At 41.4% G+C, this 17,913-nt stretch overlaps 1 protein-coding gene and 1 long non-coding RNA gene across 2 annotated transcripts in view; one reads left to right on the plus strand and one right to left on the minus strand.

The window, feature by feature from the left end:
* The window catches only part of LOC138742321 (ephrin type-A receptor 3-like), a 337,908-nt gene that overhangs the window by 222,476 nt on the left and 97,519 nt on the right, over window positions 1-17,913 (minus strand). The window lies entirely within an intron of this gene.
* Window positions 7,640-9,894, plus strand: LOC138742322 (uncharacterized). Its single transcript, XR_011344055.1, has 2 exons — window positions 7,640-7,890; window positions 9,789-9,894. It is a non-coding gene; the product is annotated as an uncharacterized lncRNA (long non-coding RNA).

Below are 17,913 nucleotides of genomic sequence, written 5' to 3' on the forward strand. Positions count from 1 at the left end.
CAGGCACAGAAGGCGGGCCAGCCTGCCCACCCCAGTGAGGACTTCCCCGCACACCTTTCACAAGGTTGTTCCAAGTGGTTAGGCCCAGGCAATGCACGCAGTTTACACAGAATTTATCCACCAATTAACCAGCAAATAACTAGCACTGATATTGAAATAACACTGGAGTGAAGCATATTACTTTTGGATTGCGTCTCTGTGTTCTCTTGGGTTGAGAACTTTGAACAGAAGATGTTGGTGATAGGCATTTCTCATCTCAAAAGCATACAGTATGGCAGGGATCTCTGCTGCTTGGTAGATTGGTAGTCTTTTGAGAGTTTTAAGGTTTTCTGACAGTCAGTTAATCTGGCACACAAAATAATGGAGATTTTTAATCACAGATGGTGGCCTTCACTGAGAAATAGTTCTCATGATATGACTTGATGACGATGTTTCAGTGAACTTTTTTTGGATGGTGGTGTTGAATAGCAGGGACAGGTTGATAGAGGACCTTTGTTTGTGAATGTTTGGTGCAAGGCCCAGCCACTCATATACTTCAATGAACAAATCAACAATGATAGAGCTTGTTTCCTGCCCACATACTGCAGTGAGACAACCAAAGTTGGGTGAATTTGGTTCTGGAGTGGTGACAGCACATATTAAAGAGTTTCCATCAATCCCATAGATTAGCTCTCCTCCAACAGGAGGAGACACAGCATTATGAAGAAGAAGAATGAAAAGAAAAATAAATGTGTTGCAGCAATAATGCAGCTTTGACTGAAACCCATTTGAATTAACATTGGATCTGTTGCGGCCCCACTGTTTTGGATGAAGCTTGCATGCCATCATGAAGCAAATGTGGAATGTAGACAAGTTTCTGCAGGCAGCCAAATACGAGGGCAAATATACCACAGTCTTTCACCCAGCTAACAGTGGATTCAAGTTCTGCAACACGGATCAACTTCAACTGTACAGTGTAATACTGCAAAATTTTAAGACAATGAAGTCCGATATTAAACTATGTTTAAACATAAGATACTTAATCCAGGAATTTGGCTGAGATTGAAAAGAAACACTGCAGATGCTGGAGTCAAGTACAAAACACAAATGTGTTGGAGTAACTCAGCAAGAGTTTCGTCAGCACATTTGTATAAGGCAACTCATTTGAGAAGCTTTTGAAAATAAATGCCTGCTGTGAAGCTGCTTTCAAGCACTAACTCCACCCTTCCTATATCCACATCTCTTCTCTTCCAGATTAGTCTTGGCACCCCTCTCCACACACAGGAACCCTGGACTTGGTGGCGAGAATTCCTTCTAGACCAGCATAAGTTCACCACAGATATTTTCTAAGTAGGCAGATCAGAGCTCATTCCCTTTGAAAACAATATTTGTCACAGCATTCACCTAAATAATTGATGCTCATCATTTGGCATGAACAGGTGCCCACAAAGCTTTACATGAAGTGCTTGGAATTAATAAGGAACTCTGCAAGTCCATATGCAAGCTCCCCACCAGTCCTCGTCTTCAAAATACCAGGCTGTCAACTTGGCATAGTAGAATTGCCCATTAATCTGAGCATCTGTTTAACTTTTAATTCTGGTTAGATAAAAGGCATTCTTGAAGACAGTTAACACTAGCTTTGGCTAAATTTTGTAAAGAATTTAATTACAGAATGATGACTATCAAGAATCAAGAACAACCATTCAAATGTAATCGTTGAGAGATAGTCGATATCTGATAGTAACAATTTTTTTCCACATGTTGCTAGAGACATACATATTTTATGCAGCTTCCATTTTTTTTTGCATGGTCATTAACATAATTTTCTGTGTATATAGCGTCTGTCCTGTTGCAAGGGTAAAAGTGCAACTTTTTTCTCTTGTTAACCAGGAGAGCTTTGGAGCTCAAATACTGTTTCCTCACTGGGAGATCAGCAACTAGGTGGCTAATCCCTGCAATCATGGCATCTTCAACACTCACCAGTGAAAGGCCTATTTATCATTCCTGCAGGCAGACACAGCTGATTGAAATGGAGTACAAAGGTGAGGAAAGCTAACAATTTTCCTCCTGAAGGTCAAGACGAGAAGGATATGATTTCATTCAGATAGACTCACAAATAGTGTGCTGTAGAACCACACCAATTACTGAACCCACAGAGGGACATCAGTACACTTAGATTTCAAAAGAGATTCTTACTAAAGAAAGCACTTTAGTTGGTTCTCCTCGGGCGATCATAATTTTTCATTCACCATGCGATGATAACAGTTTACTGTTGCTTCTTTGCAAACACAATGTTTCTTGATTAAAATGCTATCACTTAAAAGCCAACATGTTTTAACCGAACATTCGACACATGCACTGCAAATGAAATCTCAACGTGGAATAGCTTTGTCGATGACTACTGTTCATATTGTCAGGCAGTGCTTGCTCTATATTTGTTATTGTATGTAACGTTATAAAAAATGTTGTTCAATCAAAATACTTTTTCAATACATTTTTGTTATATTTGATATCCTACTCTTAAGCTCGGCTAGTTTTGAGGATGTCATCAGAGAATCACAAGGCCGATTGGACCACATCATTAGCACTGACTCTTTCAAAGAGTTATCCAGTTAATTCCACGCTGATGTGCTTCTGCTAAACCCCATTCCCCATTTGAAAGTCATATCAAATTATCTTTTGAATGTTGCACGTGTCTTTCAGGTAGCATATTCAATTCTCAATAGTGTGTGAGATAAGCAATTGCCAGAATTTGGAGTTTTTATATTTAGACAAACACACACAGTTTCAGTGTGCACAAACTTATAAAATGGATTGGTATATGGACGAGAGGGGTATGGAAGTTTATGAGGTCAGCCACAAACGAGCCTGCAGCTGACGTGGACTTTTACCCCTCCATAAATCTTCGTCCGCGAAGCCAAGCCAAAGAAAGAAAAGAATCATTGAGACTAGGTGGGAAAAGGTGTTTGGCATGGACTCGAAAGGCCAAACTGGCCTGTTTCTATACTGTAACTGTTATATCACTATATATGGTTTACTTCCTTCTGCTCTTTATTTTATCCAAGGCATTTTTGTTTCAGTTGAAAATCTGCACAAGTTTGATTTAAAACGACCCTCGTCCAATTACACTTGGCAATCAAAATAATATCATGCATAACAAGGCAATCTAAAAAAAAACTTCCATGACGCAAGTTTCCTGACATTGCTCATATGTGTTCCTTGAATTGCTGTGACAAACAATAACTAAAATCATAATAAAAGTTCACATTAATGGTCTGTGATCTCTTAGTAATGGATTTATGTAAAATGGAGTATGAAAAGGAAGAGTTATATATGAATACTTTAGTACCACCAACCAAACCTTTGTAGATTTATGTAAAGCATAGGTCACGTCTCTAGAATGGAGGTCCATCGCCTTCCCAAGATCGTGTTATATGGCGAGCTCTCCACTGGCCATCGTGTCAGAGGTGCACCAAAGAAGAGGTACAAGGACTGCCTAAAGAAATCTCTTGGTGCCTGCCACATTGACCACCACCAGTGGGCTGATATCGCCTTAAACCGTGCATCTTGGTGCCTCACAGTTCGGCGGGCAGCAACCTCCTTTGAAGAAGACTGCAGAGCCCACCTCACTGACAGAAGACAAAGGAGGAAAAACCCAACATCCAAACCCAACCAACCAATTTTCCCCTGCAACCGCTGCAACCGTGTCTGCCTGTCCCGCATCGGACTTGTCAGCCACAAACGAGCCTGCAGCTGACGTGGACATTTACCCCTCCATAAATCTTCGTCCGTGAAGCCAAGCCAAGCCAAGAAGAAGAAGAAATGCTGGAGAAATTCAGTTGGTCTTGCAGGATCCATAAACGGTAAAGATAAATAACTGACGCTTTAGGCCCAAGGCCTTCTTCATGGTATGAGAGCAAACCAGGCAAGCATTTGAATAAAAAGGTTGGAAAAGGCTGGGGATAGGAGTACCGCAGACTTTTGTGTTTCATTTTGTAGTTCAGTTTGTTGGTGAATGTGGACATTTTCCCCAATGTGAATTGATGGTTAGCATCTTCAAGAAAGTCACTGGCACTTATAAAAGAATATTCAATGGAAAACTGACACAACTATGCCAGACAAGAGAAGCCTAAGTAAAAGCAAAAGAAAGGGTATACAAGGAAGCAAAAATATATAGGGGATTCACGACTGGGAAAGCATACAAAAAGCAACTAAGGAGGTCATTCAGAATGAAAAGTTGAACTTTGAAAGCAAGCTAGCAAATAATATCAAAAAGGTACAAAAAGCTTTTTTAAAGAATATTGAGAGTAAAAGAATCAAGAGTAAATATAGGTCCAATAGAAAATGACACAAGAGAAATTGTATTCGGAAAAAAGGAGATGGCAGAGGACTTGAATAAGTATTTTGCATCGATCTTTACTGTGAAAGACATGAGCAGTACATCTGACTTGCACTGATCACCAGAGTGAAGGTGCTTGGGAAGCTGAATGGTCTAAGGGTTAAGCCTCCTGAACTAGATGCAATGCACCTTCAGGTTCTGAAAGAAGTAGCTGTAATGATTGTGGAGGCATTGGTAAAGATCTACCAAGAATTTGGCATGGTTCCAGAGGATTGTAAAATTGCAAAGGACACTACTGTACATTATGTGAAAATGGAGGGAGGAAACGCAAAGGAAACTGTTAGCCTAACATCGGTGATTGGGAAGTTGTTGGAGTAAATTGTCTAGGATGAGGTTACAGAGTACCAGGAGGTGCATGACATGATAGGCCACAGTTTGTATGGTTTCCTCAAGGGAAAATCTTCCCTGACTAACCGACTACAATTTGTTGAGGAAACCTCAATCAGGCTAGACAATGGGTAATGCAATGGATTTTGCACATTTGGATTTTCAAAAGACCTTTGACAAGCTGTCGCACATAAGGCTGCTTAACAAGATGAGACCCCATGGTATAGCAGGAAAAAGCATGGGTAGAATATTGGCTGATAGGCAGGAAAGAGAGAGTAGGAATAAGGGGATTTCATTTTTTTGGGGAATATTTTATAATTTTTCAAACTCAGTTTTCATATTCAAATATTTACTAATATAATTATAGCCATGTACAAAATCAACTGCTGATTTCAAGCCATTCCCCCCACCCCATCCTAACCCCCCTCTCTCCAAACTTCCACACCTCACACCTTGCATACAGGACATCTACAACATAGGTCAGGGAATCAGCACAGGAACCATTCTTGCCTCTTATTTCTTTCAAGTGGCTTCTTAGCTCCGGGGCTCTTCCTGTTCATACTAATCCATTTAGGGGCAGACATACATCAAAACACTATTGGACATCCACATTCGCACACCACACCCAGACTAACAGGAGCAAAGGAGAAAATGGAAAAGAAATTAACCAATAAGGTTCAAGGATTAATAAGAGAAATAAGGGATCTTATTCTTGTTGGTTACCAGTGGTGTTCCGCAGGGATCAGTGTTGAAGCGACTTCTTTTTAACATTGAATGATAATGATCTGGATTGCAGAAAAAAAATGGCTTTGTAGCCAAATTTGCAGATGATGCAAAGATAGGTGGAGGGGCAGGTAATGTGGAAGAAATGGAGAGGCTGCAGAAAGACTTAGATTAGGAGAATGGGTAAAGAAGTTAGGAGTGAAATACAATGCTGGAATGTGTACAGTCATGTTCTTTGGTGGTACAAAGGGACTTGTCCAGGATAACCTGAAGGTTACCCTCCAGGCTGAGTCAGTAGTGAAGGCAGCAAATGCAATGTTTGGATATAAAAGCAGGGATGTGATGTTGAGGCTTTAGAAGGCACTGGTGGGGCCTCACTCGGATTGCCAGGTGTATTTAAAGCAGAGATTGATAGCCATCTGAATAGTCAGGGTATGAAAAGTTATGAGAAGAAGACAGGGGAGTGGGGGTGAGTTGGAGGATGGATCAGTTCATGATGGAATGGTAGAACATACTCAATGGGCCAAATGGCCTACCTCTGCTCCTATAACTTATAGTCTTTGTATGCCCAATGGGTGCCAAGAAGGCAAAATTCAAAAATTCAGTGGGAAATTACTCCCATTCATCATGAGTTTGAAGTTGCATAACCACTATTAAATAAGCCAGATTTAGCTGTTAAAATTATTGTACAAAGACAGCACAATGTCTGGTTACTGACTCCAGGACCTGACCTGAAGAAGACAGCTACCCAGGAAGCTGGAGGCTGGAAACTGTGACTGAAACCACATGGTTTCAGATCCCCTCTGCCAAACATTCTACCTTACAAATGTTCAAGCCATAGAAAGAAAGGCAAACAAACTTAAAGACTTGCCTTTAGAGAGCTGAGTGCTGTTTTGTGCTCTGTTTCTCTGAGTAATGCCTTTTACCTACATCTCCTGATTCTTTAACCAGGAGGGTTCCCAATCCATCAGATCAGTGGTTCTCAACCTTTTTCTTTCCAAGCACATACCATTTTAAGTATTCCCTATGCCATCAGTGCTCTGTGATTAGTAAGGGATTGCTTAAAGTGGTATGTGTGTGGTAAGAAAAAGTTTGATAGCCACTGTTTTAATCGTCCCTCACTGACTCATTATGTGCCCGGTTTCATAACTCCAAAGGAAATGGGCCAATTACTATTTTTCTCAAGCAAAATATTTCAGTAACAATTTGGGTCTTGAGCAGTGATTTCCAACCTTCCCTTCCCACTCACATACTACCTTAAGCTAGCCATGACTCACATTAATTCTAGCTACTAGCCAGCCTCGATCCACTTCAATTTGTCTACTGTCCAAACGCGTCCATAGCAAATACCATCTCCATGGTCGTCCACTCAGCCTTGGACACAAAGACTCCCACGTCAGAGTATTTATAGACTACCCCTCTGCAACTGGATGCTTGAATTCCTGTCTAACAGACTGCGATTATTGAAGATGGGTAGCCACATCTCAATGATTATACTCAACACCAGTGCCCCTCAATGATGTATACTCTGCCCCCAACAAACCATCTTCCAGATCTACAACTGCATAGCCAAATACCACCCCATCACCACCTTATTGTTCATGCTGAGACCAAAATCATAGGATAGATAGCAAATAATAAAGGGATGGAACTCAGGGAGGAGAATGTCTGAGAGATAGCATGATACACAGATAACAATCCCTCTCACCCCCTTCCCTCTCTCTTTAAATGTCAGTAAGACAAAGGAGATAATTGTGAATCCTCAGGGGCTGGGGGTAGAGCACACTCTCTTATCTATCTACATCAATAGAGCTGAGAGTGCATGTTTCCAGTGACCTGACCCAGTATCTCCAATGTTCAATTTGAGTTTCTTGTTACATCCAGAAGTACAAATGCACCAAAATTCTTGCCTGCTGCTGCCAATCAGGTATACAAGATACACCAGTAACAATAGTGAAAAAAAATTTAATTAAATCTCCACAAAGAGAGATCATAAAAGGATAGATAAATAAATATGCACAGCTGCAAGAAAAAAGTTACATTTCTCTCATGCTGGTAGATCTTTTGCTGGTCCTGGGGTAGGTTTGGGTGAGGTTAGTGCAGCCAGGTCCATGGTCTGATTGCTGTTGGATAAAATCTGTTGTTCGGCCTCAAGGGAGCAGGCAAGATATTGTGACCCAGGTGATAGGGTCCTTTGTGATGTTGACAACCCTCTTGAGCCAGCAACTAACATATATGTTGTTAATAGATGTGAGGTTGGTGCCATGAATGACTTGGTTTAAATCTCCTCAGAAGTCAAGAAAAGTGCACCAATACCTCTATATAATGGGAAGGAGGTTCAGCATGCTTCTCGTATTCCGTAACAACTTAAAAGAGGCACCATCGAGGGCATTCCAGCTGGATGCTCCACAGTATTGAATAGGAGGCGCTGCTCCCAAGACTGACAGAAACTGCAGAAGTTGGTTAGCACAGCTCAGTACATCACACAAACCTCCTCCCCTCCATCAACTCGATTTATATTTCCTGCTCCCTTGGGTAGACAACACTGTTGTCACCCTCCTCCCTTCAGGAAGAAGGTTCATGAGTGCAATATCGTGCAGCAACAGGCTAATTTTCTCCAAATAGTGCTCCCATGCTGCCCTTGTGATGTACACTTGATCTTTTCCCTGTACCACTACACACAATAATATGCTCTTTTTTTTTGTATTGCAGTATGCATGTTAGATTTGACTTGCTGAACTACTTGCAGAAAAAGTCTTTCTCACTGTACCAAGCATAATGTGACAATAAACTTGAACTTGCCTCTCCCTGATCAGTCCTTCCCTTTCCAAATGCAATGGGCCCCTGTCTCTAAGATGTGCCTCCAGTAACTTTCCCACTGTCACTGTTCGGCATCTCAGCCTTGCAGCTCTTCTTAAATAAAAGCACATCAACATCCTCTAGCCTTCTGGGTCTTTATCCATGGCAAAGGAAGACACAAATATCCTGCCAGTGCCCCCACAATTTCTTCCCTTGCTTTTCACAATGCCCTTGGATACACTTGGTCAGGCCTGAGAGATTTATCCACTTTCATGCCAACATCTCCTCTTGTTTCTTTGTTTGAGAGCATCATTGTTTTCATTGTCAAATTCCATAATTTCCATGATCACCCCCACAGACCTCCTTAGGCTCCATATGGATCCTTCACAAAATTACTTTTTTCCTTCCAATATAGGATTTTTCTTTTACCTTTTCTGACAAGGGTGCCTCACATCCCTTTACTGCCCTCCTGATTTCATTTGTAAGTATACTCATAAACTTTATAGACTTCATTGATCCCATCTGGCCTGCCTGACATATACTTCTGAAATTATAAGCTGAATTCTTCAAACCATGATCATTAAGACTTGTGTCCAAATGCCTTACATTTGACATGGCTCTAAATTAATCAAGCCACCACATTTCTGACATTCTGTGAATCACTATGATTTCACCTCCCCCCCCCCCCACCACCCCGCACCCCCCCCCCCACCACCCCAGAGTTTTCTGCTCTTGTTATTCAATTCTTGGCTTCCCTGTTGTTTACTGGACTGCAAGGAAGATCTTGTGTTGTTCTGATGGAGACCAGTGAAACATATCTGAGCATTAAGCGATCGTGCTGCTCACAGGTTGGCATTTTGTTCAGGTATTTTGCTCAAGCCCCCAGGAATTAACCAACAGATGTCTGCCCCCTCCTTTCAGCCTGCATCTGCTGCTTGATTGGCAGGTTTCCCAGTATGTCCAGGACTTGAAGGTGTGCCATGCGAACAGCAAGGAACCAAACCCCACATTGTAACTCTTATTACATGCCCCTCCGCAGCAGCTGGCTCAGAAGTTTATTGATGGCAAGCTGCAAGGTGGTCTCCTTGTCTGTTTTTTTTTTGGTCTGCAGAAGGCAGAGAGAGAAAATGTGCCCACCACTTGGAAAAGCAAGAAAAATACAACCATCCTACAGTGCACACAGTCCCTGAAAACACAATCTGAAATGGTCAATTGTCAGCACCAGCTGGTCAATGCATCATTGTTTAAAAGCCGAGACCAGTTAAGACTAAAACGTCCAATCAACTGAGCTATATCATTCAGAGGTTTCTAATTCCTGATCTTACTTTAACAATCATGCAACTTGGTAAAATCCTGTTATAGTTTCGGCCATGCACATTGTCACCGACATAAATAATTTGAAGACATGATTCTCATCAAAATTTACCAACATCCTCCCCTCCTGCCGATTCCAACCATTGAGACGTTCCTCTAAACATGCCCATACTGCATTTTACATTCAGTAAGATGGAGTTAGTGCAAATGGGGGTACGTAATTCCATTTTTGCTGTTTATGTTGCAGCTCACTTCTAACTGTGAAGAAGAGTATTTTTCTGTTGATCTTTAAGATATGAAGAAAGCACATCACTGACAAAGTTGTTATTAATACAAAACAGTTGCTGATTTCAGATCTCGACTCAAGTGTTTACTACAATCATTCCTCATCTTCTCAAAGCAAAAGCATGTTCTCTCCTCGGGCAACATTCCTGTCGGGATATAGTTACTGCATTAAGCAGTTCCTTCATCAGCTCTTCATTCTAATATCATAATGATCAAGCCCAATTCAAAAAGTATGTTATTTTATTACTGTAAAATTCTCTGCTCAGGAAGAAGTATAGGCAACCTAATTAGTTAACATAGAGTTAGGTAGACATTTGCATAGTAGTGGTCAGGTCACTTGTCTGAGTGCTGCTGGTACCATGTAACCCAATACTACCTGTCACATGGTTGGCAGGCTTGCTTGGTGTGGAGTGTGGCGAGGCAAGAGCTTTCAAAAGGCAGACGAAACCTCTTGTAGGGTCAACGACCATCTAGCAAACGCATGCTGCGAAGCACGGAAAGGGCCTTCCTTGCATCGAAGCTTGATCTGGCCGCTCACTGCAACAGAACTTCCCCCAGCCATCTTGGATCTCACCATGCCTTTGGGTCAGGGAGGCAAAGTCAAGAGGGTGGGTCTGGACCTGTGCAACCCCCTATTCACCTAAAGTCCATTCACGCGCACACACTGTTCCTTTCTGAGGAATGGGGTATCCTCATATCAAACCCCACAAACTGACTGAAAGGAATTAGCATCATCCTACGAGATGGATAGCCAGAAGAAGTGGACTTGAGGGTTATGGGGAAAAGGCAGGTAAATGGAACGGAGTTCACATCCAGATCAGCCATGAATGGGGGAGTCGGCACAATAGGACAGGTGGTTCCTTCTGCTCCTATTTCTTCTGTTATGTTCTTATTTTATTATCTGTTGATCTTCCCTGATTAAATTGAATAATAATAGACCACTAATACTGTGATAAAAGATATCCACAATGACCATATTCAAATACTGGTTTGCCACAACCAGAGAAAAACTACATCCAAGTTGTAAGACAAGATTAAAGCTTTCTTGAAGAAATTAGGATAAACCTTTGCAATCAAAATATACAGAATTTAGCCTCGAGTTGCTACATGGTGCATGGTACACACAACATTAAAGTAGCTCATTCCATTGATAATTCACCCACTATTATCAGGCTCCTGGTCTGTATTCATATAAAACTTTCAACTATTCACCACTTATATACAGACAGGCAACCTCTCGAGTTACATTGGATGAACATACTTCAATTCTAATTATACTAGTTGAGTCAAAGAACATATAGAAAGCATCCACAATTTGGTATAGAGACTAAACCCACGAGGTTCATAGTCTTGCTGGTCATGGTTCTTCAATGCACATCCAATGACCACATGAATGTGATGGACATTTCTACCTTTCATCAGCCTTCTTGGAAACAAGTTCCAGACTCTTCCACCATCTGGATAAAAAAATACTTTTTCCTCGTCTTCTCTAATATATTTTAGCAAAAATACTTCAAACCAATGTCGCCAGTTTGTGTCCTCTGCAAAGGAATCTAGATCCTTTCAATTGACATCTTCTTATCATCTTGAAAATGAACAAACTCTCAATTACACCATGGTAGAAAATTGAAGTAACAGTTTGCACCAGCCTTCTGGTTCTCATAAAGTTATGATTCCTGTGGATATCTTCCATATCAGCAATACAGAATCTATGGTCATGAACAAGTTACAAAATCTGTGGTTTTGTTGTAGCATCATCGTACAAATTGTCATATAAACTACCTGACAACAATAAATAAAAATAGTGCCTGAAAAGTCAAAGTAAGGCAGTGTCTTTGATTCATTGATTTTTCAGGAATCTGATGGGAGTGGGGAAGAAGCTGTCCTTGTGCCACTGAGTGCTCGTCTTTTGGCTCCTGTACCTTTTTCCCCGATGGTAGCAGAGTGAAGAGGGCATGGCCTGGGTGGTGGGGGTCCTTGAGGATAGAGGCTGCTTTCTGAAGACACCACTTCTTGTAGATGTCCTGGATGGAGTGAAGTCTGGTACCCATGATGTCGCAGGCAGAGTTAACCTTCTGGAGTTTTTTTTTTCTTGTCCTGGGCATTGGCACCTCCGTACCGGACAGTGATGCAGCCAGCCAAGACTTTGCATGGTGCAACCTGTAGAAGTATTATATAGTCTTCAGTGACATACCGAATCTCCTCAAACACCTCATCGAGCATAGCCTGCAATACAGGTTCTATCCACTCATCGAATAAAGATTTTCTTTTCCTCATGACATTTTTAGTTTTCTACCTTTTGTGGTCCAACTATTGACTATTCCACCATTGTGAGTAGTTTCATTTCAGTCATTTCATGACTGTAAGCTGCACTATCACATTCTCTTTCAACTTCTCCATTCCAAATGGATCCGTTGAGGACAGCTTGGACACGTTGCACCGCTCCAGTATTTGTTTCACAATACTAGGAATCTAAAGCTCTTTCTCCTGCACCATCTCCAGCTGCGGATTCATTTGCAACTTGCTTGCATGTCACATGAAGAGTCATCCTGCGATCACTGCTACTTTTGTCATCCTTCTTTGCTTAAACTTGCAGCTCACACTCCTTAAAATGTACCCAGAAGTAGAACTGAGGGATAGATCCTCAAGATTCTGAGAAGTTGATTTAAGACAGAGATGAAGAGAAACTCCTTCTCCCAGAGAACTCAAGGGACCAGAATGCCTACACTTGTTCATATTTCTTATGTTCTTATTTATCACCACCTCCGCCCCACCTGACCCCCCCCCCCCCCCCCGGGACCTCATCCTTATCTCCATCGGAATCACAAAGAAAAGCGTGCTAGAGTTCTGGTTCAGCTCTGCCTATGGCACCCTCTCAACTGGTGACCTTATTAACTGTGAGACTGATGCCCCTTGGCTAAAATTACAAAGTAAATTTGAGAAATTTTTACATCAAAACTAAATTGCAGAATGAAACAAATTCTCTCGCTCATCAAAGTTCTGTTCTTTTTTTTACTCAATAGAATCTGCATTCTGTGGAAAGTGCATGTTGTGCTTTACCAGAACTCAGATGGCTTATTGATGTTTACATTTTGCAAGCTTCACAGAAACTAAATTTTGAGTGCACTATGAATTAAGATGGATACATTATGCTCTTCCACTCAGTGGAAAAATCAGAGAAAATTAAAGGAAAAAAACTAAAATGTAATAGGTGCAGAACCACATTAAAAGAACAAAGTTATTGAGGGCATCTCGGACAAAATTAAACCTCAACCAAGTTCTCTAGTCTTGGCAACAATCCACTTTACAATAAGTAATGCTGGTGACATTGATGAGGTAAATAGAAGAGCTCATTGCCGACATCAGTAAGGACTTCACACATTGGTACTATGAGGATGTTGGCTGTACTGGCAGGCCGTCTTCAAAGAGGGATTGGAGAGGTGGAGTTTCTTCTCACTGCGACGTCAGAGGCCTAGTGATCCTAGGGATTTTATAAAATTATAAGAGGCATAGATCAGATAGATAATCATTTTTCTCCCATTGTAGATTAAACTAAAACTACAGAACGCTGGTTTATGGTGAAGAGAAATGTAAAGGAGATCTGAGGGGCTCACACTCAGAAACACTGGAAGCACGTGTAGACAGCGGAATAAGTGACACACCCCCCCCACCCCAGTCATCCAGCACCACGGTCGGTCTGCTCGCATTCACATAGCGCCGCAGAGATGCTGAGCCCTTGTCAATGAGAGTGGAGGCAGCGATGCCAACAGCTGCCAGGTCGCACACAGGCCAAGCTTGGTGATCATGGCCTGGCTGTGCTGAAATTAGCCTGATCGCGGTGATGTTGTTGCTTCTCCTGACGCTGCTGTGCTCCTCGGTGAACCACTTTGCCAGCGCTTGGGAGAGGGCAGAGGAGCCGGAGATGAGCTATCGGATGGATGGCCGCTACTGCTTGAAGAGCTCCACCGTCCTGAGCGCTGCCGGGCAGCTGATCTTCACCCAGATGAGCGACGGCGCCAAGATAGACAAAGCCATTTTGCACACTCCAGCAGACACTAATGGACTGTGTGTATGCTTTCTATGCTTTATATTGACTGAACATATTGAACTGTAAATTAAATGTAAACAGCAATCTATCTTCCTAGAAATATTAGATGGTAGAGTGTATGAAAGTAAACACTCGACAGCTCTTCTAATCTTCCTAAAATTTGTTTTGAAAAGATAACAAGTTTTATGAAATATCTTTAATTAATAATGAAAGAGAGCACCTTCAGATAACCCATATTCTTTATTATCTTAATGAAGCATCACTTGCTCAGTTACGCATCTGGATGAAGGATGTAATATAATTTGTGGCATGGTCTAGCATCTGTGCCAATTTTTAGCATTTTCAGCCATGGACCACATTCCTTATCTTAAAGACAAGTAAGGTATAAATTCATGAAAAGATAAAACTGTGGTGCGACTTCCTTGTATGAAATTTTGATTGGGAGTTTGGCTTAACACTGTGATAATGATTTGTGATCGAAGATTAACATGTACTTGTTGATCTATTCATGGCTAGAATTAGCTTTACAATACGACCTTTCAAACTGCCATGTAAAATGGGGTTAACTTGGCAATTTGAAAGGATCCAACTGTGTCAACCCTTAGAGGTAGTCAGGGAACCCTTTTAAACTTACCCAAGTCTTGTCCATGGCCAATTTAAAAAGGAAAAAGGCTGACCCACTTATTCTAGTAACAGCAGCGCTTGCATCTGAACATCCGGCAGTACCTCCAGTGATTGCATGACACGTCATTGCGGGGGCTGGACCCCCTTAAACTTCTGGGTTGTCGATCCCCCTGTGATTTTAAAGATACTTCCAGGGTCCCAGGAGGACTACCCAAATGCTGCAGTTTGTAAGGGGCTAATGAGACTAGTCCATAAGCTTTGAGGGTCTCTTAATCACCCATTTACAAAGCGGTTCAACTTGTTGACACAGACACTGGCTTGATTTCCGTCAGAAAGCAAAATGTGACAGTCATTGAAGAACTAGATGGTTGGGCTTGGGAGCTCGATATTGGGCAGGCGAGGCAAGGACAGTGGTGCCCCCCCCCCCCCTTCAGGTTACGTCCAGGGCATATGTCATGGCTACCATTCCCTAGATATGCTTATGACTGAAACAGGTTCCACATCCTGCATGATAACAGGAAATCAAATTTCATTACAGCAAAACCCCTGGTATCCAGCACCAATGGGGATTGGTAGATGCCAGATGTGCATTTTTCTGGTTCTTTGAAACTAACTCTGACAATGCCTTACTAATGCACTTACACTAAACCAACTTCACTTGCATGAATATATAAACCTCAAAGTATTTTACTTTATTTCCAGTCACATTATCTATTGCTGCATCTGTAGGTTCGTCCCCCCTCCAGGGAACCGGCTGAAAGACGAACAATGACATTATAGATAATTAACACCCTTTCCTTCCCCAAGTTTACAGTTAAAGCCTCTGATTGGGGTGATTCTGACTAAGCAGCGATAAGGAGACACTTTTAGAGAGTCACCCCAAAGGCGAGTAGCATCAATTAGCTCTTCATTCTGATTGACACTATTGGTGTTTCACATAACTTTATTCAAAAAGCTGCTGTGAGCAAAGCATGACCAAGGCACTCCATTGGCTGAATATTTGCTCCCATTTTCATCAAAGATTGTGTGTTACAATTTTAAACTTAAGTTTTTTTTTTACCTATTATTTTATTCTTATTTATTTTCCTCAATTTTTTTTTGCTGGTTGCATGAGGCTGTTGGTTGCTTGAATTCTGAATACCTGGGGCTTTATTCTATATCAGTGGTTCTCAACCTTTTTCTTTCCACTCACATACCACTTTAAGTATTCTCTATGTCTTAAGTGCTCTGTGATTAGTAAGGGATTGCTTAAGGTGGTATGTGGGTGGAAAGAAAAAGGTTGAAAACCACTGTTTTAATTGCACCTCATGGTCTTATGTTCACGGTTTCATAACTCCAATGGAAATGGGCCAATGACAATTTTTCTCAAGCAAAATATTTCAGTAACAGATAGGTCTAGAGCAGTGATTCTCAATCTTCCCTTCCCACTCACAGACCATCTTAAGCAATCCTTTATTAATCACAGAGCACCAATGGCATTGGAGTAACTTAAAGTGGTATGTGAGTGGAAAGAAAATGGTTGAGAACCACTGCTCTACACGCTTCATTTACAGTAAGGCGAAGTCTCACCAGCACAACCTGTCACGTTTGCAAGTCTTTCTGACTGCATCACTATCCATGCTGAACCAGTAACATTGTTTCCATCATTGCAAAGATAGACAAATGCAGGGTCAGCGGGCACCAAATGGTTGTGAAAGTTAGTTGTCATTCATACCACTGCCAGTATGAATGTTACAGCCACTCTATATTGCTATTGCACTAACATTTTAATGAGCATCTTTCTGCAGCAGGTGGTGGGAGCACATTGTCTCTGTTATCACATAGGTTTCCTCTGGCACCCAGGGTTCCTCCCTGCATCCCAGAGATGTATGAGTTGGTGTGTTGGGGAGAAGTAGGATCTGGTAAGTGTTTGTGACAATAAAACAAAGTGCATGGGATGAATGCAGATGGGTGGTTAATGGTTGCTGTGGTCTCTGTGGGCTGAAAGTCCTGTATCTCTCTCTCTCTCTAAGGCTTTTCATGGAACTTACTGCAATAGGTGCTTTAAAGTATGTCACACTGACATTCTGTGCTTACACCAGCAGAGGAAAGTTTAACAGATTTTATCAAATACCCTGAATTAGGTGTTTGCCTACGTCCTCGTACCACATAATCCAAGCAGTGAAAATTATCATCAATAAATTTCAGATCATTTTCAATTTCTTCTAATCTGTTGATGGCCAAAAAATAGTGCCTTGCCTTTCCTTGACTAATCTTTTCAGGCATTTACTCTGTACAGGATTAGTATGCATATTTTAGGGTTAACAAGTAAACTTGGATTCAGAACACCTTCAGATTTGTGTGCAACCACATTTTTTTTTTAATTTTTTATTTTTCACACCATAAATCACATTAGCCATGATATACACTTTTTCTTAATGAAATGGAGATCAGGAAATTAATTGTATAAATGCCTGCTGAGGACTCTCTGTACGAGTCTAACTGGCCCCTCACTGTGCTGTTGTGCAGTAGCTACAGAAACTTGAGGCAGGAGGAAATTGGGCTTCGGACTGATCCTGCTCTCAGCTCGTGCACACGGGGCCATTATGTATCAATGATAATCCATTAGGAGATGAAGCCACCCTTGGCTTTCTTCACCTTTCTAATGAGGGATGACTTCTCTTGTTCCGATGATCATTTTTCTCAATTCCAGTTAAGAAATAATCACAGGGAGTGCAGCTGTCGTTTCTCAAGTGGATTTCAACTTTTCATGTAGACACAAAGACGGAATTCTTGAAAAGCTAAGCACAGCGCCAGGTCAATCTTGTGTTGTGGCTGACAGTTCGGTGCAAAACCCACTTCTTGAAGAGTGGTTCAGGCAGTTATTACATCCAGCTCAGTTTCACAAGAAATGTGGACAACTGGGAACACTTTTCCAACCAAAACTGCTCCAGAAAGCAAGCAGCTAATTGTCAAAAAATGCAGCCACCAATATGTGGAACTGATTCGTCACCTTTGCTCCATGCCAAGGGTGTTGAAGATAATCAGTGCAGAAGTAACAGAAACCCATGACCTCCACAAATCAATGAGCATTTACCCATATTCTCTTAAGATTATTCTTTTAAAGCCACTTTAGTCTGTTATGCGAGAGATACACTTCCACAAATAGATGAAGCTGATTTTCGATGAAGCAACACTGATGTTTCAACCTATGTTCACATTTATAATAAAAGCTTTAATTGAAAAAAAAAAGAAAATATTTAACATGTGGGATATTGAAATTAAACTTTAATGACTAGACTGAACCAGCACCACCAAACCCCTTACACTGCCCCCAACCCCTCCTCCCACTGCATGTATCATTTTGGAGAGGTCTTCCGTTGTACAACAGATCAATGAAGTGCAGTAATTGCACTTCTGTTCCAAATTATTGAAG

Source organism: Narcine bancroftii, chromosome 9 (genome assembly GCF_036971445.1).
Source record: "Narcine bancroftii isolate sNarBan1 chromosome 9, sNarBan1.hap1, whole genome shotgun sequence".
NCBI classification, from domain to species: Eukaryota; Metazoa; Chordata; class Chondrichthyes; order Torpediniformes; family Narcinidae; genus Narcine; species Narcine bancroftii.